This window comes from Bidens hawaiensis, unplaced genomic scaffold (assembly GCF_021521415.1).
Source record: "Bidens hawaiensis isolate Kalapana, Puna unplaced genomic scaffold, B.hawaiensis_p1.1 tig00080394_1, whole genome shotgun sequence".
Lineage (NCBI taxonomy): Eukaryota > Viridiplantae > Streptophyta > Magnoliopsida > Asterales > Asteraceae > Bidens > Bidens hawaiensis.
Window position 1 is genome coordinate 6,642 of NW_027503688.1, and position 25,293 is coordinate 31,934.

A 25,293-nucleotide genomic window follows, 5' to 3' on the forward strand; every position below is an offset into this window, starting at 1 on the left:
CCTGCATCAGTAGGTTTAAGCTCTTGCCAGTCAACATTGTAGGATTCCATTATCACATTTGCTTTCTGGTTGTAAACACGATAAGTAGTTTTGTTGACAGCGTACCCAACAAAGTAACACTCATCGGCCTTCTCAGCAAATTAGGGATCTGATTTGGCATTTGCATGAAGCAGGGTGCATGGAAATCCGAATAGCTTGAAGAAGTTGACTATGGCTTATTTTTGTAATGGACTTCTTACGGAGTTTTCTTTAAGCGCTTGTTGATCAGCACACGATTCTGTATGAAGCATGTACCATTGATTGCTTCACCCCGGAAAAAATGGAAGCTTTGAGTCTGACAACATTGTTCTAGCAGCCTTTGTCAGTGTTCTATTACGATGTTCAGCAACTCCGTTTTTTTGTGGAGAATACGGAGCACTGAACTGGCGATCTATCTCCTTTGAATGACAGAAGTCATTAACAGCCCTGTTGCAAAATTCGGCTCCATTATCGAATCTGATACATTTGAACTTCTTGTCCGTCTGATTCTCCACAAGATGTAGAACTTTATTAGAAACATAGCGGTTTCATCCTTGTGCCCTAAAAGAAAAGTTAAGCTGAAACACGAAAAGTCATCAGTAACAACAAGAAAATGGGCATTTCGGCCTATTGCCAAAGGATGAATTGGACCAAATAAATCCATGTGTAACTGCTGAAGTATGGATTCAATGGAGTTCACAGTCTTAAGCTTGTGAGGAAGCTTGCGTTACTTGCTTTTAGGGCAAGAAAGACATTTTCTAATGCAAGAGAAAGTTTTAACAGGCAGCCCCCTTCACATGCTCACATTCGACCAATTTGAACAAATTCATAAAATTTACATGGCCAAAACACCTATGCCACAGAGACGCATCGTTCTCTAAGGTTTAGGAAATCAAATTATGTGCTAAAAACAGTCAATTAAATATTAACTAAATTGAACAAGTAATAAAAACTAAACTTAAGACTTAACTACACAAAACACCGGCAAGTGAACCGATCAATTGTACTAAAGTTAAGTAAGTCCGGAATATCGAACCCACATGACTCTATAAATTAGGTTAATTAACCTAATTAAACTCAATTGCAAAATACAGCTATTTATTAAATAAGATTAACGGGGGTTTTTGTTAAACTAGTATTAAACTAAGAAAGTAAATAAACAAGTAAACTAGAAAACAAGCAATCAAACACAAGATCGAAACTAATAAGAGAAGGAATCTACCCAGGTAAGAATCCCATGCATCAACAATCATCAAGCAATGGACAACTAACTTGATATGGAAACTGATTTCTAAACAAATTCGTCTAACAAACCCTATAAGACCCTCTGTCTCATCAAGTAAACTATACACTTGAGTTTTCACTCAAGAAACCATGTTATGCGAATCATGTGGAGGACCGAGTGGAGCTTCCTCCACCTCGGTAAAACTCCAGTACCCTCACAGATACCGAATCACAATCCGACCGTTCATCAATCTTGGTCTTCTTCTTTCTAACTCCATGAACCTTCTCAAACTTGCGCTTTCCACCACCTCTTTCTCTAACACACTTCACCATTACTCGAGAACTATAAACCTCTCGCTCATTTTTCACACTAATACTCACCGAACGGGAATCATCAGGACGTGAATCTATGCCCGAGATAAATGATTCTATCAAGTAAACTGGATGACATGGATCAATAAGACCTTCTTGACCACTTGCTTGTCTCATGGATTTAGCTATATAAGTAGCACTATCATATCCGGCTCTAAGAGTGATATTGCCTTCAAAAACGTCAATGATTGCCCTAGCAGTACGTAAAAACGGACTACCCAAAATGATAGGAACTATCTCGTCGGCCTCCATATCCAAAACAACAAAATCTGCGGGGAAAACAAAATTATTAACCTTAACGAGCAAATTCTCCACAACACCCCTCGGATACTTAACGGAACGATCCGCTAAAGACAACGTCATACGAGTAGGGATGAGCTCTCTTAGGCTTAGCTTTTCATATAAAGAATACGACATGAGGTTTAAGCTAGCTCCTAAATCGGCCAATGCTTGACACGTCGTGTCACTTCTGAAAAGGGATGGAATGGTAAAAACGCCGGGGTCGGGTAATTTCTACGGTACTTTATTAAGAATCACCGCATAACACTCTCCATTTAGTGAAACAGTCGAAAGCTCCTCCAACTTATCCTTTCTTTTAAGATCTTTCAAAAACTTGGCATATTTAGACATATGCCGGAGGACTTCAATGAACGGAATATTGATATTCAATTGGCTAAATATACAGAGAAAATGCCGGTAATCTTTCGTATACTTTTGATGTTATAGACGAGCGGGATACTGGACGTAGGCAAGGTCAATGATGTGTGGTGGTCGGGCTTCAACCGGTTTCGTTTTGATACTTTTCTCAACTTGCGGCTCAATAATTGGTGTGTTACCTGTTGTTTTTCCCGGGACCTCCATCTCTATCTCCTCATCCACCAACTAGTCTTCCCCATATTTCTCAGTTTCTCTAGTAACTCTTTCTGGACCAAAAACCCTACCACTACGAGTGGAGATGGCTTTCAATTGAGCAGCCAGATTAGTTTGAGGAATACCTGAAAAATGATCTGGAGGCATCTCTTATAAACGACGAGCAATATCACCAACGAACCTTTGAATATCAAGAATGGCAGATTGTTAATTCTTGAAGAGTAAGTCATGCTCGGCGAACTTCTTCTATATAGCTTGGTCTCTCTCCAAGATTTGCTTCATCATCTCTTCTAAACGTCCAATTCCACCATCTGAATCCTACACATTATTTTGAACATTAGTACCATTGGTATTATTATTATTGAAGTACTGACCCTGTCCTTGATTATAAGAAGTTTGAAACCCGGGTGGTGCGCCCGATGGACGCCAATTAGAATTATTTTGATTCGGGTTTTTGTAGGTGTTCCAACTCGAATTGTTGCTACTATTCAAAGCATGTGGAAGCCTGTTTTAACCATCAATAAAGTAGACCTCTTGATTCATAAACGGGCACTCCAATGTGCCATGTCCACCCCTATAAACCTCACACTTATCAACCTCTGCCTTCAACCCCTTAACCTCTCTAGTTAGTGATTCCAAAGCAGCAGCCACACTAGTATCCAGGTTAATCTGGTGTACACCTTGAGCGGTTGAGGATGTAGTAGTGACGAGAGTGGAATTCCCGCGATGTGGCCCTTTGGCAAAATCATATTGAGCAAAGCTTTCAAACATCTCGTTGCATTCGATGACATTCTTCTTTTCCATTAGATTTCCTCCCGCGGTCGTGTCGAAACAAACTTGGGTTTCGTAGTTTATCCCATTATAATATTTCTCCATGAGAGCCCATGATGTGAAACCATTCTATGCGCAACGAGCTAGCATGTTCTGGAATCGCTCTCAAGCATGACAACACTGTTCATCCGGCTCCATGTGAAACGAGTGAATCTTATCGGAAGAATAGCCGCTTTAACAGGTGGGAAGTATCTTATGATAAAAGCTGAGCGCAGTGCTTCCAAAGTAGTGAATGTGACAGGTGGTTGAGTTTCAAGCCAATGAGCTGCTTTCCCTGCAAGTGAAAAAGGAAAAAAGATGTAACAAAATGGCATCGCCAGTTGCACCTTGTAAATTAAAGTTTTCAAAACGCGTGTGTGCCGGTGCATCCTCGTCATCACGTCCATGAAACTGATTAGTTTTAACGATACTGTTCTAGATGTATGACGGGATCTGCCACGAGTTGGGATTGTCGATTTCGGGGATGACGATGCATGATCGCTTTCCGGTTAAGCCATCGAAGGCTTGAGCAACAATTGTTCTATCGTCGGCCATTTGGTCGTCTGGTTGACTTTTCGGACTTTCTGGTGGTGAACAGTTTGGTGATGACTTTGGCGTCGAATCAACTTCAGACGGTTGTTTCTCTGCTGACGAGCTAGCCTCGGTCTTCAACGGAGAAAATTCTAGATCCTCCGCGAACGAAGATGTGGCATAAACCTGAAAAACGCAACGGACCAAGTGAGTAGACTAAAAATAAAAACTAAAACAAAAATAAACTAAAATTTAATTAGAATCCTACGACTCAAATGAAAATAAAACAAATAGCACGTATGTAGCAAATAAGTCCAAGTAAAGCTAATAACGCAATCGCCAAGAGTCACCGGAAACGGTGACAAAAACTTAATGTGCTAAAATCAGTTGATTAAATATTAACTAAATTAAACAAGTAATAAAAACTAGACTTAAGACTTAACTACACAAAACACCGATAAGTGAACCGATCAATTGTACTAAAGCTAAGTAAGTCCGGAATACCGAACCCACATGAATCTATAAATGTCACACCCTGCCAATAGGGGGCCTGGGAGTTTCAAAGACAAATTGGTACCAAGTGTAGGCAGCGGAATATTATTAAAAAAATAAGTTACAATGTTTACACTAAGTATTTATGACAAGGTGTAACTACACAACTATCTCGTCTCTAATACTGCTACAATCCCGAGGTTGGTTCTACTAACTTCTTGGCATCTAATCTTCATATTTCATGTTCGGCATACGCTCCTTAAGCATTCTCATTACAAAGCTAATCCAAATTGCTAATCCCCATTGTACCTGAATACATGCTAAAAAGTGTCAACTAAAAAGTTGGTGAGTTCGTGAGTTTAGCACACATACACATAAAACAGTTCATTTATAAAAGCGCGCAAGTTTGCGTGTATGTAAGTATAAATCATGGTGCACATCAATCTAGTCCACAATCAAACCTGCAACTAGCATAAGTATCCCCAACTCATACAGAAGTTAAACCGTCCCAGATTATCACCCTGCTAAAAGCAACAATCAAACACGTAGGTTATATGCGGCAACGATCCGCAGATCTCAGTGTGGTTTACCCAACATAGGGTCACTGTGCGTGGGGGTCTCCCAAATAGTACTACCCATACAAGCCTCTGGCCCATTCCCTTGGGCTAATGATTGTGTAAAAGTTGGAGCAAAATTTAGCAGTAAAACACTTCTTGATAAATATCACACCATAAGTAAAACCAGCATGTATCCAGCCCAAAAAGTTTAAATAAAAAGGGCAGCACAAAACTCACCTCGGTCCGTACGCAATATGTATATGAAAGATAATCAATGAGCTTGCATTATTCTAGAAATCACCAAGTACGCCTAGTATATATATTAATCAACAATAAGTTATCGAAGAACAATGTAAAATTCGTTATTGGTATTGTTTACTAGTTAATTTTAAGTGTTGGCCAACGCGTTTGGTTCCCGATGAATAAAGTTTCCTTTTACAGGAAGTTTGTACTAAAATAACTTAATAAGATTGATGTTTTGTGTTTATGTATACAATTCAACTTCCGGGACTTTTAGTTACCTTGGTTCATTTGTCGGGTTTCGATAAAGTTTCCATTTTTGGAAAGTTCGAGTTTTCAGTTGGGTTTCGGGTTACCATATGACTAGTGAAGTTATATAATCTATTCATATAAAAGGTTTAATAATTATTGGTTGGAACAACATGTCATGAGATTACGAAAGATAACGATGCCGGTTATCACCGTATTGTCTGTTTTCAACAATATGTCTCTAGAGAAAAGTGTAAATAAACGAATACTTTGTTAATAAAAAATATCCCATTTTCCAGAAACATATATGTTATAATAATGAGTTATATGCAGATATTTTAGAACTTTTAGGGCTATACGGTCTTAGTCTCCGGACGTTCGTTTACCGTTCGTTTTAGCAAAAATCAAGTTAAAGATTCGGTTAATGTTTATAAATGAAGTAAATACTCATATTAAGGTTTTATTCAGTTATACTTGCTGTTGAAAATCAGAAACTTCATACTTTTGTAATTTTCAAAATGCTTGTTCGGTTTATGTCGGTTCAACCGTAACTCGCGTTTAAACGACCATTCTTGACAAAAGAGGTGTTATATCTATCAAAAATGTTTTATACTATTAAGATAAATGTATAAATATATTTTCCTGGAAGATGTCTATTTTTTACTTTTGAAGCATTTTAATCTTTAAAAGCCTGTCCGTTCGGCTTTAAACGAAACAACACTTTTAAACTTATAAACGGGCCGTTTTTCTAAATCCACTTATCCTTTAGTATTTTATAAATAATATTCAGTCATTTTAGGTTATAAGCACTTGTTTCAAAACCATACTTTCATATTTTTAGTTTTTGAGAATTAATTTGTTTCCAAAAATGCCCTTCCGTTATATATTTAACAAAACTCACCTTTGGTTATCAAAATTTTCAAGACCTGTTACAATACATAAAAATAAGTTGTTTTAACCTTTCATGGGTTTTGAAAGATTGTTCATAGCTGCAGTTTCGATAACGGGCCCGGTTTTGGCCTGTTCGGGTTTTAGTTCGGTTCTAAAAACGAAGATTCATACAAAATGGTTCCGGGTCAGATTATATAACATCAAAATATTATATTTAGGGCTGAAAAAATATATCACATTATTACTTTGGCTGCACGACTTATTTCTTATTGAACGTGTCACCAAAATGCCGGTTCAGTTGATTTCTAGCACTCGGTTTATTATTAATTTTTTATGCTGGTCTTTACCAAGTTTAAGGCCTCAGATATGTAAACTTAACTTCTGGAAATTTCGTTAAATATCCAGAAGTTAATAAGGTCGCACGTCGGGTTCATTTTCAAGTTAGTTTTTACTATAACGAGTTACCGAATGACTATAAATTGGCTACGGTTTAATGGCTGAACTTTGTGTAACTTTTAGGGGTTCATTGTCAAAGTTTTTTGTTGTAAATTTATATTTTTCCGTTTCAAATCTATAAGTTTATATGCAGCTCACTTTACTACCGAATATGCCCCTTTCCTTTTTTATATTTTCTTAGAACTTGCGAAACATATCGGGGCCTGTTATAATACATGGTAATAACATAAAAAAAAGTTTAATAATGATATTAGGATGCCCGGAACCCAAATATGGTTTTGATTCGGTTTGGGCCCGTTAGCACCGTCATGGTATATTTCTAACGAAGCTTATTTGTGGTTAACAAGTATGTTGACACCTGCTAATTATTATTTTAAAAAAAATAATAATAACTTGTTTTACTTTTGGGCAGTTGTTGCTCGTACATACTGGTTTTGGCCCGTTAGGGACATAATTTGGTTTTAAATGTATGTTTTCACATCAAACAAGTTCGGGTCAGATTGTATGTCTTTATAATATTATATGTGGGGCTATTAAGATGGTATTATGACTGTACTTACCTTAAGGTTCATTTATTGATCAAACGGGTCACTTAAGTGTCGCTTCCGGGTGTTTTAAGGCGTGGTTTTTATATTACTATTATAGGTTCATCAAAATACTTTTATACAAACAAAATAGGATGCCTGTAATACAAGCTTGACACGTTAATACTCCGGACTATGTCTGTGTATAGGTTGTATACATCTCGGGTGGTTTATGGTTCTGTTTAGGTTACAAGTATGTATCCGGTTTTAGTTTTTATCGCAAAAACAAACGTCTTAGTTATTTGTTTGGCTGTACTCAATTAACAACTGATTTAGTATGATTGTATTAGTTGTTTAAGCTTCATTTAATTAGGTAGTTGTTAGGTTACAGGTTTGGGTTGTTTAGACATGGGTTAACGCGGTTATAAAGCTCAGAATCAACACAAAAGCACAGCAAATACAGGTCGCCATACCTCGAATTCTTTATGGTTTCACAAGTTGGATTGAACTCCGGTTCTTAAACTGAATTCGCGGGCATAACAGAGGTTCGGTACTGTGATGTGGTTTATCAGAACGACAAAAGAATAAGGTGAGAAAAGATTGAAACAATATGATTACCCGAACTTCTTGTTGTTCTTGGGCTGATCCGTAAGCAGGAACACAGAATGTTAGGGGGGGGGGGCGATTTTATTCAAGAAACAAAGCAGAGAATTCAAGAGATTGAATGGGAAATCAAAGGTGTACAAGCATTGGTTTCTATAGTTGAGTTTACATAGGAAGCTCTGATATGATTCCTTTGCATTCCATGAGATTGGTTAAGTGCTCTACATGAAGGTGGTTGGGGTTGAAGGAAAACAAAATACGCAGGGAACATGAGAAGAGATTGGGCAAAAAGGATTTGAGATCTTGCAAAGATATTAGGAGATTTTATTTATTTATTTATTTATAAAATTTAAACAATCAGGTCACGCATATAAGTATGGGGATCGGCTTAGAGATAGATCATAAGTATATGCATTTTAAATAATATATATAACATGTTATTCGTCTTGTTAATCGGTTGTCGTTTAGTTAGGTTCGGTGAAGGGGTAGTTTTATAGATAATGGTTTATGTATTTTGGATACCCAGTATAGTTAAAGAACTGTTGGATAATTATTGAATGGTTCATATAATTTTGAAGTTATCGGGTTCCGGTTCATTTGGGTTAAACATGCCTCGGTTTCGTTTGATTGATTTGGGCCAAGCCCATGTTATAAATTATGGTATTATTATCAAGTTTATCCGTATCTCCATCAGGTTCTATGTAATCATTGGGCCGATCCTGTTTGTTATCTCAATGGTTCGGGCGAAGCCTATTGACGTACAGTTCGCTTCGACTATTCAACCAACATCTCACTCGGTATTTAACAATAAGTTTTCTCTTCTAAAGTAATTAAAAAAAAATTGCCCCATTTTTGAGGTTGTTACAGTCTTCCCAACTTATAGGAATTTCGTCCTCGAAATTCAACGTAGGTTATATGGATAAAAGTAGCACGCGTTTTTTTTTTTATATTTTCAAATCTGTTAACTTAATATATCCAGCCTCCAGACAATACCAAATCTTAGGATGACAAAAATATTTAAGTAGCTAGTTAGGAAATTAATATGAGGAATTCATTACAAGGCCAAATTTTCTTAGTGTCGTCAACTACAGGTTAAAGAACCACCCAATGGCTTATGAATAGCCATCCTGGTTTATACGAAAATAAAGGACTTCAATGAGATGTAATGTTGCAGTATCCAAGAACATAACGGTTTATTAACAAAGGTAATTATTTGTCCCTAGAGCACTTTATTGCCCAGAAGGAGGTTCTGAAAAGTATTATAGGTCAAGTTGAAGACACCTTGTTCATTATATTCCTCAAGATCTTATTAGAAAGATGTGGTGAAACGCAGGTAGACAAGCTTCAACCGGTATGTAGACTCTCATATCAAGTTTCATTACAAGATTTTCTCCTAGGGCCTAGGGGTAATTGGATAGATTCAATGAGTGATTTAGGCTGTCACGAGAATTATTCAATAGACTAGAGTTTTGAGTTTACGGATATAGGAAATGTTATATTCGGACGCCTTAATAGAATATATATCATCTTACATTCCGAGGATTTGGTCCAAACAATGAATGGATTCTATCAAGAGTAAGGTAATTTATGAAATTGGCCGAAATCAGTATTCTTCCCAAAAACTTAAACGGTTGTATTACAGAATGCCATGTCAAACCGCTACATATCGTTAGGTTCTTGATTCTCCTCCAAGTAGTAAAAATAGAATAAAACTAAGAGTTTTCAATATGGTATAGCATATTTATGTGAAGCGAAGATAATTTCAAGGATGTTCTCAATGATTGTCAGGATGGACTCTATTTAGTTGTTTGCGGCCCTATGAGAAGTATCGTTTTGAGAATACAACTTGAAAACTAAAATTAATGGAATTCGTTGTTTTCAATGATGAAAAAGGGATGTGAGTACGCAAATACATATATGTATATAACGAAAATATGATGTATTCCAATGAGAAATGAAACAATACTATAGTTGTATTCTTTCTAAGGTTGGTTTCATGACCCATTGGAACCAACCTCGTACCACGAGGTTAGTAGGTATAATTATTACGCTTTAGAAGGGATGAAAGATGGAGTGTGCTCATAGGAGTGAAAACAATGTTATAGAAATGAAGTCACTGAGTTGGACTTAGACCGAGGATTCGTCATAGGTGTCAACAACTTCCTCCACTTAGGCTAGTTTACCTTAGAAAAGTCGCACAAAGTTGTCTAGTAGGCAAAGTGAATAAGATATCACGAGGATGTTGATTCAAGTCACGTTTTTTTTTCAACTACTTGTTTAATAGACTTAATTGTGAAAATATATTTATTAGACATACTATAGTTATAATAATTTATAAAGAGTATGTACGAATTTCATAAGTTATGAAAATAATTTGTGTGCCTCATTTTTTTATATAAAGTCTATAACGTTAAATCATTTTAAATAGGAATGTATGGATGAAACGGTCATTAAGCCGTCATCTCGAAAAAAATTTAGATAAGACGTTGTAAAACATTAATAGATAACTCGAGTGAGGAAAAGGTGTTTTAGAAGAACCAGACTTTTGGTTAATTTAAACTTCAGCACTAAATTTGTAAATCATCCGAAAAATTTACTTAATTTTAACAAATTTCAGAAAGAACTTCTATAATCATTTCATTAAAGTTTGGGTCAGCTTTAATAAATTTTTATATCTGGTTTATAGATTTTCAGAAAAACTTAGTTATCTCTAACAAAATTTGAAGAATTAAAATAGTTTACAATCAAACTTGTTAACATAAAGACATCTAGTTGATTATAGTGGCCCTATAAGGATATGAAGATAAACTCTTAGAAATAAAGTAGAGCTAGAATGTATCTAAGAAGAGTTAAGGTTTCCAGGGTTAAGGATGAAAATAATGTGAATTGGAATGATCCTTAGTCTAGGTTTGGATAATAGCTAGCAAGTTCTAGACTCTTATAGTATATCACTACATACCGATTACCTCACCACTATAGGTTAATCAATAAATCTTGCTATGATAAAACGGGAATTTAAGATTTCAACATTCAAACCCACAAGGTAGTAGTGTGTCATGAAGTTCATGAGGTGTTCGTAAGGATCATTTGCATAATCATTAGAAGTAAAGAATTTAGAAGGGATATGGTATATGAGAAAGGTTCCTGACTACCATCTAATGGTTAAAGTAGAAAATTCTTTTTTTTTTTGAAATAGCTATACATATATTGTAATAAAGGAACCTATTTTAAACGCATAGTTAAAGGAAAGAAAAAAAATAAAAAAAAAATACCAAGGGTTAGGTGTACATTCCCAATGTGAAAGTTAAGAAATTAGTTTTCCAAAGAAGTAATACCCAAAATTTTCATTTTTGATTCTGAGGGTTCGGTGGCGCAACACCATCCTTGATGAAAATGTCCTCGAAGACTTGGTGTTAACACGAAATGGTTGGGATAGAGTTAACAGTAGTGAATACATAAGAAGTCAATACTTAGTGTTATTGGATTGTTTAGCGGTTCTAAATATCATTAGCATAAGCTGTTTTGAGTTATATGTGTAAGTGGCTTATCGAAGACAATTCCCTATATATCCCCTTGGGTTTTTTTTTTTGTATCATAAGTAGCAGATCATGTACAGATGTTACAAACTTTGGACATGTTATATGGGTCTAATGTGTATGAAAGTGAAGTCGCCATGCTCTCGCGTCATGTGAGTTTGTTCGAACATATATGTTGCTTATCACAAGTAAAGTGCACGTACGCTGGCTAACTTGGCTAGACGTCTAAGGTTAAAGGTTGGAAATATTTGGTGATAGACTTTTGTTAGATCGGGGGCGCTCACTAATGTTTGGTCGGGTTTGCGAATCCTAACGACTATCACTTAGGTTATTATCATCCTCGTTATTGAATATAAATTAAAAGGAAGTAACAATGATGAATAGATCGATGTACATGCGAAGAATGTTTGGTTAGTTTCACGCGATCCATTGATAGAAGCCGTGTAGAAATGGGCGTAACTATTGGAATAGAGTAGCCAAAGGACATATTAGAAGTATCACCTAGACGGATACAATTCATTAAGAAACACAAAGTCAATGTTATGCGTACTTGCCGATTCGAATTGTCCAAAAAAAAAATGCTAGACGAGTCAACTATGATCCTGAAAAATGTTCAGAGTTTGGCTATCATGTTAGATCAAAAGTCATGTATGCCAAAAGGTCAACACATGTGTGTCGAGAAGTGGAAGTTCCAATGTATATGAATATTTGTTTGAAATGATATAAATGTGACAAGTTTTGAATACGACTACTCAGAAAGTCACTTAGCTTAAGAAGAGAACTGCTAAAGTGGCTAAAGAGATGATTAAGCTCTAAATGAATGGTACCGTCACGCCGTCATGGTTGATAACTCACAAAGTACTTTAAGTTATGAATTAGAGAGTGCCAATTTTTTTGTACATATATATTCATGATATTTTGTAATAGTTTGTTGGGAGTTTTGGGTACCATAACAGGATTACCAGAATTCACGTGCACGGGCAAATTTATAATTACGTTGATCACCCATAATTATAAATTTGCCTTGCATGGTCATTCTAGTTTTCTCCAATTAGGTGTTATATGAATTTTTATTCATATTTATAGTTTTGTATTTCCCTACGCAAGCTTTTATGACAGTCCTAGTAATGCAATATGGGCTCCTATGTTACTCAGTCTATGGCTTTCTATGGGTAGCGATGAAGGTAAATCAAGTAACCTTATTTGCTAAGTACAATAAATATATGCTAAACACAAAAACGAGGTCGAAGTCCCCAAATAGTCCCGGGCATAAAACGCTCCTTTCAATATAGTGCCTTCTAGTATTGGTAGATACTCTCGAGCATAACTCGCTCCTATAAAATTAGTGTGCCCTATATCATGTATGCATAAAGGTCTTTCAAGTACCCATGAGAAAATGATAGTTTATCATGTATGCACACTTTCAGATCATTCAGGTTATCACTTAGTTGTTAATCCTCTAAATGATATCTTAAAGTTGAACAAGCCAAATAATAGAACTAGTCAATTCATATAGCCAACCCTTAGAGCTATTTTGATCGCACCTAAAAAATTTTTTCATATACCTAATTGGTCAAGGTCTTTGCAGTGTCAGAGTCTTAGTCTTCGCAAGTAGGGATCCTTAAAGCATTTCGGTTAAAGCCTAGAAATCTCTAAAGAATTCTAATTCGCTGAAACCTTTGGCTCTGATACCAATCTGTCACACCCTGCCAATAGGGGGCCTGGGAGTTTCAAAGACAAATTGGTACCAAGTGTAGGCAGCGGAATATTATTGAAAAAAATAAGTTACAATGTTTGCACTAAGTATTTATGACAAGGTGTAACTACACAACTATCTCTTCTCTGACACTGCTACAATCCCGAGGTTGGTTCTACTAATCTTCTTGGCATCTAATCTTCATAATTCATGTTCGGTATACGCGTCTATCCTTAAGCATTCTCATTACAAAGCTAATCCAAATTGCTAATCCCCATAGTACCTGAATACATGCAAAAAAGTGTTAACTAAAAAGTTGGTGAGTTCATGAGTTTAACTCACATACACATAAAACAGTTCATTTATTGAAGCGCGCAAGTTTGCGTGTATGTAAGTCTAAAAAATGGTGCACATCAATCAAGTCCACAATCAAACCTGGAACTAGCATAAGTATCCCCAACTCATACTAGAAGTTAAACCGTCCCAGATTATCACCCTGCTAAAAGCAATAATCAAACACGTAGGTTATATGCCGCAACGATCCGCAGATCTCAGTGTGGTTTACCCAACATAGGGTCACTGTGCGTGGGGGTCTCCCAAATAGTACTACCAATACAAGCCTCCGGCCCATTACCTTGGACTAATGATTGTGTAAAAGTTGGGACAAAATTTGGCAGTAAAACACTTTTTGATAAATATCACACCATAAGTAAAACCAGCATGTATCCAGCCCAAAAAGTTTAAATAAAAAGGGCAGCATGAAACTCACCTCGGTGCGTACGCAATATGTATATGAAAGATAATCAATGAGCTTGCACTATTCTAGAAATCACCAAGTACGCCTAGTACATATATTAATCAACAATAAGTTATCGAAGAACAATGTAAAATTCGTTATTGGTATTGTTTACTAGTTAATTTTAAGTATTGGCCAACGCGTTTGGTTCCCGATAAATAAAGTTTCCTTTTACAGGAATTTTGTACTTAAATAACTTAATAAGATTGATGTTTTGTGTTTATGTATACAATTCAACTTCCGGGACTTTTAGTTACCTTGGTTCATTTGTCGTGTTTCGATAAAGTTTCCATTTTTGGAAAGTTCGAGTTTTCAGTTGGGTTTCGGGTTACCATATGACTAGTGAAGTTATATAATTTATTCATATAAAAGGTTTAATAATTATTGGTTGAAACAACATGTTATGAGATTACCAAAGATAACGATGCCGGTTGTCACCGTATTGTCTGTTTCCAACAATATGTCTCTAGAGAAAAGTGTAAATAAACGAATACTTTGTTAATCGAAAATATCCCATTTTCCAAAAACATATATGTTATATAAATGAGTAATTTGCAGATATTTTAGAACTTTTAGGGCTATACGGTCTTAGTCTCCGCACGTTCGTTTACCGTTCGTTTTAGCAAAAATCAAGTTAAAGACTCGGTTAATATTTATAAATCAAGTAAATACTCATATTAAGGTTTTATTCAGTTATACTTGCTGTTGAAAATCAGAAACTTCATACTTTTGTAATTTTCAAAATGCTTGTTCGGTTTATGTAGGTTCAACCGTAACTCGCGTTTAAACGACCATTCTTGACAAAAGAGGTGTTCTATCTATCAAAAATGTTTTATAGTATTAAGATAAAGTGTATAAATATATTTTCCTGGAAGATGTCTATTTTACACTTTTGAAGCATTTTAATCTTTAAAAGCCGGTCCGTTCGGCTTTAAACGAAACAACACTTTTAAACTTATAAACGGGCCGTTTTTTCTAAATCCACTTATCATTTTGTATTTAAAACCATACTTTCATATTTTCAGTTATTGAGAATTAATTTGTTTCCAAAAATGCCCTTCCGTTATATATTTAACAAAAACTCACATTTGGTTATCAAAATTTTCAAGACCTGTTATAATACATAAAAATAAGTTGTTTTAACCTTTCATGGGTTTTGAAAGATTGTTCATGGCTGCAGTTTCGCTAACGGGCCCGGTTTTCGCCCGTTTGGGTTTTTGTTCGGTTCTAAAAACGAAGAATCATACAAAATGGTTCCGGGTCAGATTATATAACATTAAAATATTATATTTAGGGCTGCAAAAATATATCACATTATTACTTTGGCTGCACGGCATATTTCTTATTGAACGTGTCACCAAAATGCCGGTTCGGTTGATTTCTATCACTCGGTTTATTATTAATTTTTTATGCTGGTCTTTACCAAGTTTAAGGCCTCAGATATGTAAACTTAACTTCTGGAAATTTTGTTAAATATCCAGAAGTTAATAAGGTCGCACGTCGGGTTGGTTTTCAAGTTAATTTTTACAATAACGAGTTACCGAATGACTATAAATTGGCTGCGGTTTTAATGGCTGAACTCTGTGTAACTTTTAGCGGTTCATTGTCAAAGTTTTCTGTTGTAAATTTATACTTTTCCATTTCAAATCTATAAGTTTATACGCAGCTCACTTTATTACCGAATATGCCCCTTTCCCTTTTTATAGTTGCTTAGAACTTGCGAAACATGTCGGGGCTTGTTATAATACATGGTAATAACTTAAAAAAAAGTTTAATAATGATATTTTGATGCCCGGAACCCAAATATGGTTTGGATTCGGTTTGGGCCCGTTAGCACCGTCATGGTATATTTCTAACGAAGCTCATTTGTGGTTAACATGTATGTTGACACCTGCTAATTATTATTTTAAAAAAAATAATAATAACTTGTTTTACTTTTGGGCTGTTATTGCTCGTACATACTGGTTTTGGCCCGTTAGGGACATAATTTGGTTTTAAATGTATGTTTTCACATCAAACAAGTTCGGGTTAGGTTATATGTCTTTATAATATTATACGTGGGCCTGTCAAGATGGTATTATGACAGTAGTTACTTTAAGGTTCATTTATTGATCAAACGGGTCACTTAAGTGTTGCTTCCGGGTGTTTTAAGGCGTGGTTTTTATATTACTATTATAGGTTCATCAAAATACTTTTATACAAACAAAATAGGATGCCTGTAGTACAAGCTTGACACGTTAATACTCCGGACTATGTCTGTTTATAGGTTGTATACATCTCGGGTGGTTTATGGTTCTGTTTAGGTTACAAGTATGTATCCGGTTTTAGTTTTTATCGCGAAAACAAACGTCATAGTTATTTGTTTGGCTGTACTCGATTAACAACTGATTTAGTATGATTGTATTAGGTGTTTAATTTCATTTAATTAGGTAGTTGTTAGGTTACAGGTTTGGGCTGTTTAGACATGGGTTAACGCGGTTATAAAGCTCAGAATCAACACAAAGGCACAGCAAATACAGCTCGCCATACCTCGAATTCTTTATGGTTTCACAAGTTGGATTGAACTCCGGTTCTTAAACTGAATTCGCGGGCATAACAGAGCTTCGGTACTGTGATGTGGTTTATCAGAACGACAAAAGAATAAGGTGAGAATAGATTGAAACAATATGATTACCCGAACTTCTTGTTGTTCTTGGGCTGATCCGTAAGCAGGAAAACAGAATGTTAGGGGGGGGGGATTTTATTCAAGAAACAAAGCAGAGAATTCAAGAGATTGAATGGGAAATCAAAGGTGTACAAGCATTGATTTCTATAGTTGAGTTTACATAGGAAGCTCTGATATGATTCCTTTGCATTCCATGAGATTGGTTAAGTGCTCTGCATGAAGGTGATTGGGGTTGAAGGAAAACAAAATACGCAGGGAACATGAGAAGAGATTGGGCAAAAAGGATTTGAGATCTTGCAAAGATATTAGGAGATTTTATTTATTTATTTATAAAATTTAAACAATCAGGTCACGCATATAAGTATGGGGATCGGCTTAGAGATAGATCATAAGTATATGCATTATAAATAATATATATATAACATGTTATTCGTCTTGTTAATCGGTTGTCGTTTAGTTAGGTTCGGTGACGGGGTAGTTTTATAGATAATGGTTTATGTATTTTGGATACCCAGTATAGTTAAAGAACTGTTGGATAATTATTGAATGGTTCATATAATTTTGAAGTTATCGGGTTCCGGTTCATTTGGGTTAAACATGCCTTGGTTTCGTTTGATTGATTTGGGCCAAGCCCATGTTATAAATTATGGTATTATTATCGAGTTTATCCGTATCTCCATCAGGTTCTATGTAATCATTGGGCCGATCCTGTTTGTTATCTCAATGGTTCGGGCGAAGCCTATTGACGTACAGTTCGCTTCGACTATTCAACCAACATCTCACTCGGTATTTAGCAATAAGTTTTCTCTTCTAAAGTAATTAAAAAAAATTGCCCCATTTTTGAGGTTGTTACAGTCTTCCCAACTTATAGGAATATCGTCCTCGAAATTCAACGTAGGTTATATGGATAAAAGTAGCACGCGTTTTTTTTTTTATATTTTCATATCTATTAACTTAATATATCCAGCCTCCAGACAGTACCAAATCTTAGGATGACAACAATATATAAGTAGCTAGTTAGGAAATTAATATGAGGAATTCACCAAAAGGCCAAATTTTCTTATTGTCGTCAACTACAGGTTAAAGATCCACCCAATGGCTTATGAATAGCCATCCTGGTTTATACGAAAATAAAGGACTTCAATGAGATGTAATGTTGCAGTACCCAAGAACATAACGGTTTATTAACAAAGGTAATAATTTGTCTCTAGAGCACTTTTTGCCCAGAAGGAGGTTCTAAAAAAGTATTATAGGTCAAGTTGAAGACACCTTGTGTATTATATTCCTCAAGATCTGATTAGAATGATGTGGCGAAAACGCAGGTAGACAAGCTTCAACCGGTATGTAGACTCTCATATCAGGTTTCATTACAAGATTTTCTCCTAGGGCCTAGGAGTAATTGGATAGATTCAATGAGTGATTTAGGCTGTCACAAGAATTGTTCAATAGACTAGAGTTTTGAGTTTACGGATATAGGAAATGTTATATTCGGGCGCCTTAATAGAAGATATATCATCTTACATTCCGAGGATTTGGTCCAAACAATGAATGGATTCTACCAAGAGTAAGGTAATTTATGAAATTGGCAGAAATCAGTATTCTTCCCAAAAACTTAAACGGTTGTATTACAGAATGCCATGTCAAACCGCTACATATCGTTAGGTTCTTGATTCTCCTCCAAGTAGTAAAAATAGAATAAAACTAAGAGTTTTCAATATGGTATAGCATATTTATGTGAAGCGAAGAGAATTTCAAGGATGTTCTCAATGATTGTCAGGATGGACTCAATGGTTCGGGCGAAGCCTATTGACGTACAGTTCGCTTCGACTATTCAACCGACATCTCACTCGGTATTTAACAATAAGTTTTCTCTTCTAAATTAATTAAAAAAAATTTGCCCCATTTTTGAGGTTGTTACAATAAATTATGTTAATTAACCTAATTAAACTCAATTGCAAAATACAGCCATTTATTAAATAAGATTAACGTGGGTTTTTATTAAACTAGTATTAAACTAAGAAAGTAAATAAACAAGTTAACTAGAAAACAAGCAATCAAACACAAGATCGAAACCAATAAGAGAAGAAATCTACCTAGGTAAGAATCCCATGCATCAACAATCATCAAGCAATGGACAACTAACATGATATGGAAACTGATTTCTAAACAAATTCATCTAACAAACCGTAGAGGAACCTCTATCTCATCAAGTAAAATCCTAAAGAATAACTATTAGATTATTAAGCAATCAATTGGATTGATTTCCTCACAGTCATCAATTAGGGTTACTTAAAAGTATCTAAAGCAAGCAATCTCATGAAACACTAAACCCTAGATAACTTGATAAACTAACTATAACATCATGAACAAGGATCAACACAATAACCAAGCAAGAATATTGTCACGAAAAACCTAACTTAGTATGCGATTGGCCAAGACACATGAACAACTCCTCACCTTAGAGCTATTGGAATCAACAGAACATTATAACCCAAATCAACTATCAACAAGCTTCTATGATCAAATAGGCCTATTAAATCAAAATAAACAAAACACCAAGTAATGATTAAACATAAACCCTAAATCTAAAGAACAAAATCAAGAGATAAAGGATATATGTGAAGCAATAGTTAACAATCAATCAAGATATTAAACATTCATATGCATCATGAAAGCAATAACAAGTCTTTGCAACTAATATAACGAAACCATAATGAAAACAATCGTCCAAAGCAAGGATCAAATCAATACATGTTCATCAAACCTAGGTAGACATGAAGTCTAACCTAGAATCATTATTGAAAACAAATCCAAACAAAGAAAACAAAAGAGAATCATGATAAATAACAAGAACGAAGTAAGTAGAGCGATAAAACCCTTAAAACTTCTTCCTTAATTGATTGAATGAAAGCTTCTTGATCTCTAATGTAATCAACCTCCAAATAACCTTCAATCTCTTGGCTTCTCTCTGTAAAAACGGTTGGAACAAGTGTTATTTTCGGCTAGGTTTATAACATTATGCTTATATAGTGCATAATGGGCTTGTTTGCAAAAATTGGCTAGATAGAAACTGGAGGCGCCGCGCCACCAGGCTAGCCCTTCCTGGTCGCGCGGCGTGGTGTGCTTGGGAGGGGGCCATGATTTTTTTTCTTTTTAGTTTATGATACTTGTAAAATCTTGTGCAATTCTTTCCTTGAACTCCAAGCAGTGATAGGAAACTTCTAGAACTTGTTCACCTTACTTCTCAAGCCATAAATCTATGAAGAAACAAATCAAAACAGTAAGTGAACTAAACATGTAAACATTGATGAGCAAGAACAAACTTAAACCTCACATGAAATGATAGAAAGAATTAGGGTTTAACATGCAAGACACCAAAAGATTTAAAACATGATAAATATATAATAAACTTGACTCAAAACCTAAATTAATAAAAAAATGAACAAAACATGAACTAAACCGAACTCAAAACCTTATATATACATAATTTTACAAGGGATTCGAGATGTATAAATAGATGTATATCAAATATCCCTACACTTACTCCTTTTTCGTACCTGAAAAAGTCTGATGCAGTTGGATCAATATCGGAAAATACAGTCTTAAAAACATCTAGGTTAATTTAAAGCTTAGATAAACGCAAAAACTGCGATCACCGATATTGTTGTGCAATTAAACCTATGCCTTAATTTTTACCGAGACAAATAAGATCCGAAAATAATATTACTCAGTGGTTTACACAACTAAGACCCGCTTATTTTCAGCTTTTACCGGATCAGACCACCCCAACTTGATTTCAACCTCAAAATTAGCATATTTAAAACTTTTGTTGCTCTCTTTTTTTCTATTTAATAGTTAAGACGATCAAGGATATTGTTTATCCACCTAAGCTTAAGCATCAAAGTCTACCAAGCAGCCATTAGATACGATTAAGGTTCAATTAATTAATAGCTAGTGTTCCCCACAACATGACATACCCCCGTTATCAAGCAATACCCCGAACCCATCACCATAGGTGAGCATGAAAAATTTCATCTGTAGGGCTTACATGTAGGGTGTCCCTTGTGGTCCGTTTCTTAATGGTAATGAGACGCGAGCAAGGGGACCCCACATGGCTAACAGCGTAAATGATCAAGTCAGTAGTGTATTTGCACTTTTGTACGTAGTGATCATGGTTTATTGACTTATAAGAGTTTGCTCTTTTTTGCTTTATTTAGATGTCCACAACCCCACTTAGGAACTGTGAATACCCAGATGAATAGATTGGATACAGACCCATGGTCTCCAGACCCGAAGCATCCCATCAATACAAGATTTAAGGTTATAAAACCATACGCCAATAAAGTGTATAACACTAAAATTAGCAGTTTAAGAATTATATAACAGGCTACACTGCATACTCTAACGTTAAACCTACCCAAGCATCATATGATAACACATTCAGATTTTTAAAAATTTTATAATATTTTCCACTTTTCATACCAATAATTGAGGCTTGAGTATGGCCCGACCTTTCATTATTTATCTTCCACGGACAAAACGCTTTACCCACAAAAGATTTCCGTTTTAACCATTTTATCAAATTGCCCTTTCATTTACAAGGCTGAGCCTACCGACATATCCCAAGTTACGTGCGTTTTCTTTTATTTATCTCATATTATTTGTAGTTTGTAAAACCAATTTCCGAAAAATATCATCATTTCCCATTTTCACTCAAAAAAAAAAACACTAATTCAAGGGACATTTTTAAAACATTTTTCAATTTTTTATTTTTTATAATTTTTTTAATAATTTTTTTATATAATTTTTTTATTTTAAAAGAAAAATTTAAACTATGACTCAAATATCCTATCCGCACACTTAAATTTTGCATTGTCCTCAATGCAAGGATAAGGAAGACTTAAAATAAAATAAAATTAAAGTTAGACTACAAAAAACTAAAAACAAAATCAAAATAAAAAAAAAGTTAATAAGCTAGATAATGAAAAACACTTAGCTGGTAATATGCTCATGAAACATGATGCTAGAGTGTTCTTCCATGAATGCCCTCCAACTACGAACGTGCTCCACAATTTTTAACTCCTTCTCTCACACACGAACAAAAGCGGCCAAACAAAACAAACATATCTAAAAATGTATCTTATCAAACTGATAGATATTATGCAGTTAAAGTATTTTACCAAAAAAAATAAAAAATATAATAATCAGGAGCAAATAAATAAGCATGAAGTATACGGATCCACCACAACTCCATCCCCACACTTGTCTTTTTCATTAGATTCTTCCTTGGGGATCGTTTCTCTAGCTCAGTCAATCTTCAAACTAGAAAAACTTAAAAACACAAAACGAAGAAAAACTACAAAAAACTATGTTAGTGACTCGATGACTTATACAAAACTCGAACAACTTGTACCTTAAAACATGACTCAAAATATCAAACTAAACACAAGGAATCACACATGAATGATAAAACAAAGGGTAGCAAGGAATAATAAATAAATAATAGAAAAAAATTTGGTATGTGCACCCATGGCCGCGCTGCGCGACCAGGGATGGGCTCCTGGCTGTGCTGCGCGGCGCCTCTTTTGCCTCATACCTACGCGTCGCCGGGGGGGGGGGGGGGGGTTAAGTTACCTGTCACGCGGCGCGACGGGGGGTGTTTAATAGGAAGTTTTGACGAATTTTTGCCCCTATTTTCCTTCGAAAAATTTCAAGAAAATTACCAAGTCTTTGTTATGCCCATTTTATGTCATTTTTACGTGTGAAACTTACCTTGCATCTCTTAAATTCTCGTCAAAACCTCTCGTCATGATGATGATGATTCCTTGGAACGACTCAACAACGCAACCAAACTACAAAGACTAATGTTAGTGGCTCAAAGAAAATATAAAATAAAATAAAGGAAAATCTAACAAAATCTACACTTGAGTTTTCACTCAAGAACACATGTTATGCGAATCATGTGGCGAACCGAGTGGAGCTTCCTCCACCTCGGTAAAACTCCAATGCCCTCACGGATACCAAATCACGATCCGACCGTTCATCAATCTTGGTCTTATTCTTTCTAACTCCACGAACCTTCTAAAACTTGCGCTTTCCACCACCTCTTTCTCTAACACACTTCACCATTACTCGAGAACTAGAAACCACTCGCTCATTTTTCACACTAATACTCACCGAATGGGAATCGTCAGGACGTGAATCCATGCCCGAGATAAATGATTCTATCAAGTAAGCTGGATGACATGGATCATGGATTTAACCTTCTTGACCACTCGCTTGTCTCATGGATTTAGCTATATAAGTAGCACTATCATCGCCGGCTCTAAGAGTGATCTTGCCTTCAAAAACGTCAATGATTACCCTAGCAGTATGCAAAAACGGACGGCCCAAAATGATAGGAACTCTCTCGTCAGCCTCCATATCCAAAACAACAAAATCTGCGGGGAAAACCAAATTATCAACCTTAACGAGAAAATTCTCCACAACACCCCTCGGATACTTAACGGAACGATCAGCTAAAGACAACGTCATACAAGTCGGGGTGAGCTCTCCTAGGCTTAACTTTTCATATAAAGAATACGACATGAGGTTTATGCTAGCTCCTAAATCGGCCAATGCTTGACACGTCGTGTCACTTCCGAAAAGCGATGGAATGATAAAAACGCCCGGGGTCGGGTAATTTCTCCGGTACTTTATTAAGAACCACCGCATAACATTCTCCATTTAGTGAAACAGTCAAAAGCTCCTCCAACTTATCCTTTCTTTTAAGAAGATCTTTCAAAAACTTGGCATATTTATGCATATGCCGGAGGACTTCAATGAATGGAATATTGATATTCAATTGGCTAAATATATTGAGAAAATTTAACATCCCCAAAATTTCAATCCAAATTTGACAACTTAGGAAAGTTGAGTGATCAAAAATAATATCAAAACAAGTCATGAGAAAATATTAGTTTAAAACATTTCCTAAGATAAGTTCTTCCATATTAAGAAAATGGGAAAGGAAACTCCATCCAACATGGAAGGATGTAAGAAAGTGGAAGCACTTTACTTCGGTATAAATAAAGTATATAAATCCCATCTCACATGGAAAGTGGTAAAGAAATGGAAGCTCTTTATAAGGAAGAGATTTTCCATAGTAATATTCTTTTATGAATATCATGCACCAAGTAGTCCTAGCAGAGGGTGCGTAGCACCCGACGTGCACGCGCACACGCTCGGGCTCGGGCAAGAATGAGGACGAGGACGAGGATGAGGCCGATGATGATGGCGACGACGACGACTGAAAATGAAAATTTATATACAGGGACCCATCGCGATACGCGATGAGTCCAAGGAGACGGCCATCGCGTAGCGCGATGGGCCGTGATGACACGTGTCATACTCTGGTGACACGTGGTAGCAGGGTAGGACATGTGGCAGATGTGTCTGGCCATGTGGCGACACGTGGCAGACATGTCAGGCAACGTGGCAATACGTGGCGTAACCTCAGAAAAGGGGGCATCGCGTATCGCGATGGGACCAGATTTTGGCTATAAAAGGGGAGCCTTATGGCTCATTCCCTCACACCCACATCCACTCTCTCTCTAAAATTTCACTCTCTCTACCTCGGTTTGCGTGCCGAACACCGTTTTGCATGCCACCGACACGACAAATATCCTCAAAGTGCGTGCCACCCAAAAATAACCCGACATTCCACCCCGAATTACGTGCACGACCCGGCGACACGTGAGCATCGCCTCGATTTACGTGCCAAGGAAGGTTGATCATGAACGCCTCAATGAACGTGCATATAGAGTAGAAGTGTTACCCGTATAAACTTAGGAATATCTAACTCCGAATACCCGTGCAAGGTAGAGGTTCTGCCTAAGTTATTATTCTATTATTATAAATGGCTTAGACCATAGTCGGGGCTATAGCCCGAACCTTGACTACGATTAAGAATAATATAACTTTTCTTAAGCAAAGGTTATAGTTAAAATAATATTTCTTTAATATTAAAAAATATAATATCCAAAGAGTATAGTTAAATAATGTTTCTTCTCGAAGAAGAAACTCAGTATAGAGATTTCTTCCTGAAGAAGAAACGTAACATATAATTGATAAAATAATGAAAAGGACTAAAGGTCCAAATGTTTTATATAAACAAATGATTTTATCAAGGTTGAAGTTATACCAAAATAGACTAAAGGTCTAAAGGTAGATCGACAATCTAGTTTTTTATACAAAGGTTATTCTCGTACTATAGGTCCGAGGTAACAAAACAAGAAGAAGAAAACAGAAAACAGGAATCATTATCAGAAACTGATTATAAACAGAAAAGGTGAATATGCCCTAAACCTTTTATATTTAGTCAGAATGTTTGCATAGGATTTACGGATCCTTAAAACTTTGTGTACAATAATAAGAAACGGACACTCTGATTAAAAGTATACATGTGTCTGGATCCAAACATACATGGTGACTCGGCATTTCCCCGAGGCCATGCATATCATCGACATGCCTCTGAAGGTCTACGGGACTGTTCGGAGAAATGATATTATGTATATAAATAATTGTACAAGGTACTTAGGGTAATTTGATCCCAATGTAGTTGGGTGCCTAATGAGTAGTTACAAAGGTATTATTGTTGGTTTCACAAAGGTATTGAAAAGATATTATTAGAGTCAGCATTATTCACCAGCTTTGTGCTGACGTATTTTCCCACCCTTGTTACAGGGAAACAAGAAAGGTTAGAACAGACAAGCAAGAAGGAAT

At 35.9% G+C, this 25,293-nt stretch overlaps 1 long non-coding RNA gene across 1 annotated transcript; it reads right to left on the reverse strand.

Moving 5' to 3' along the window:
- Positions 1 to 13,833: 13,833 nt before the first annotated feature.
- On the reverse strand, positions 13,834 to 17,339 carry LOC143607216 (uncharacterized). Its single transcript, XR_013148914.1, has 3 exons — positions 16,540 to 17,339; positions 16,395 to 16,474; positions 13,834 to 13,911 (listed from the first exon to the last, which is right to left on the reverse strand). It is a non-coding gene; the product is annotated as an uncharacterized LOC143607216 (long non-coding RNA).
- Between the last annotated feature and the right edge of the window lie 7,954 nt (positions 17,340 to 25,293).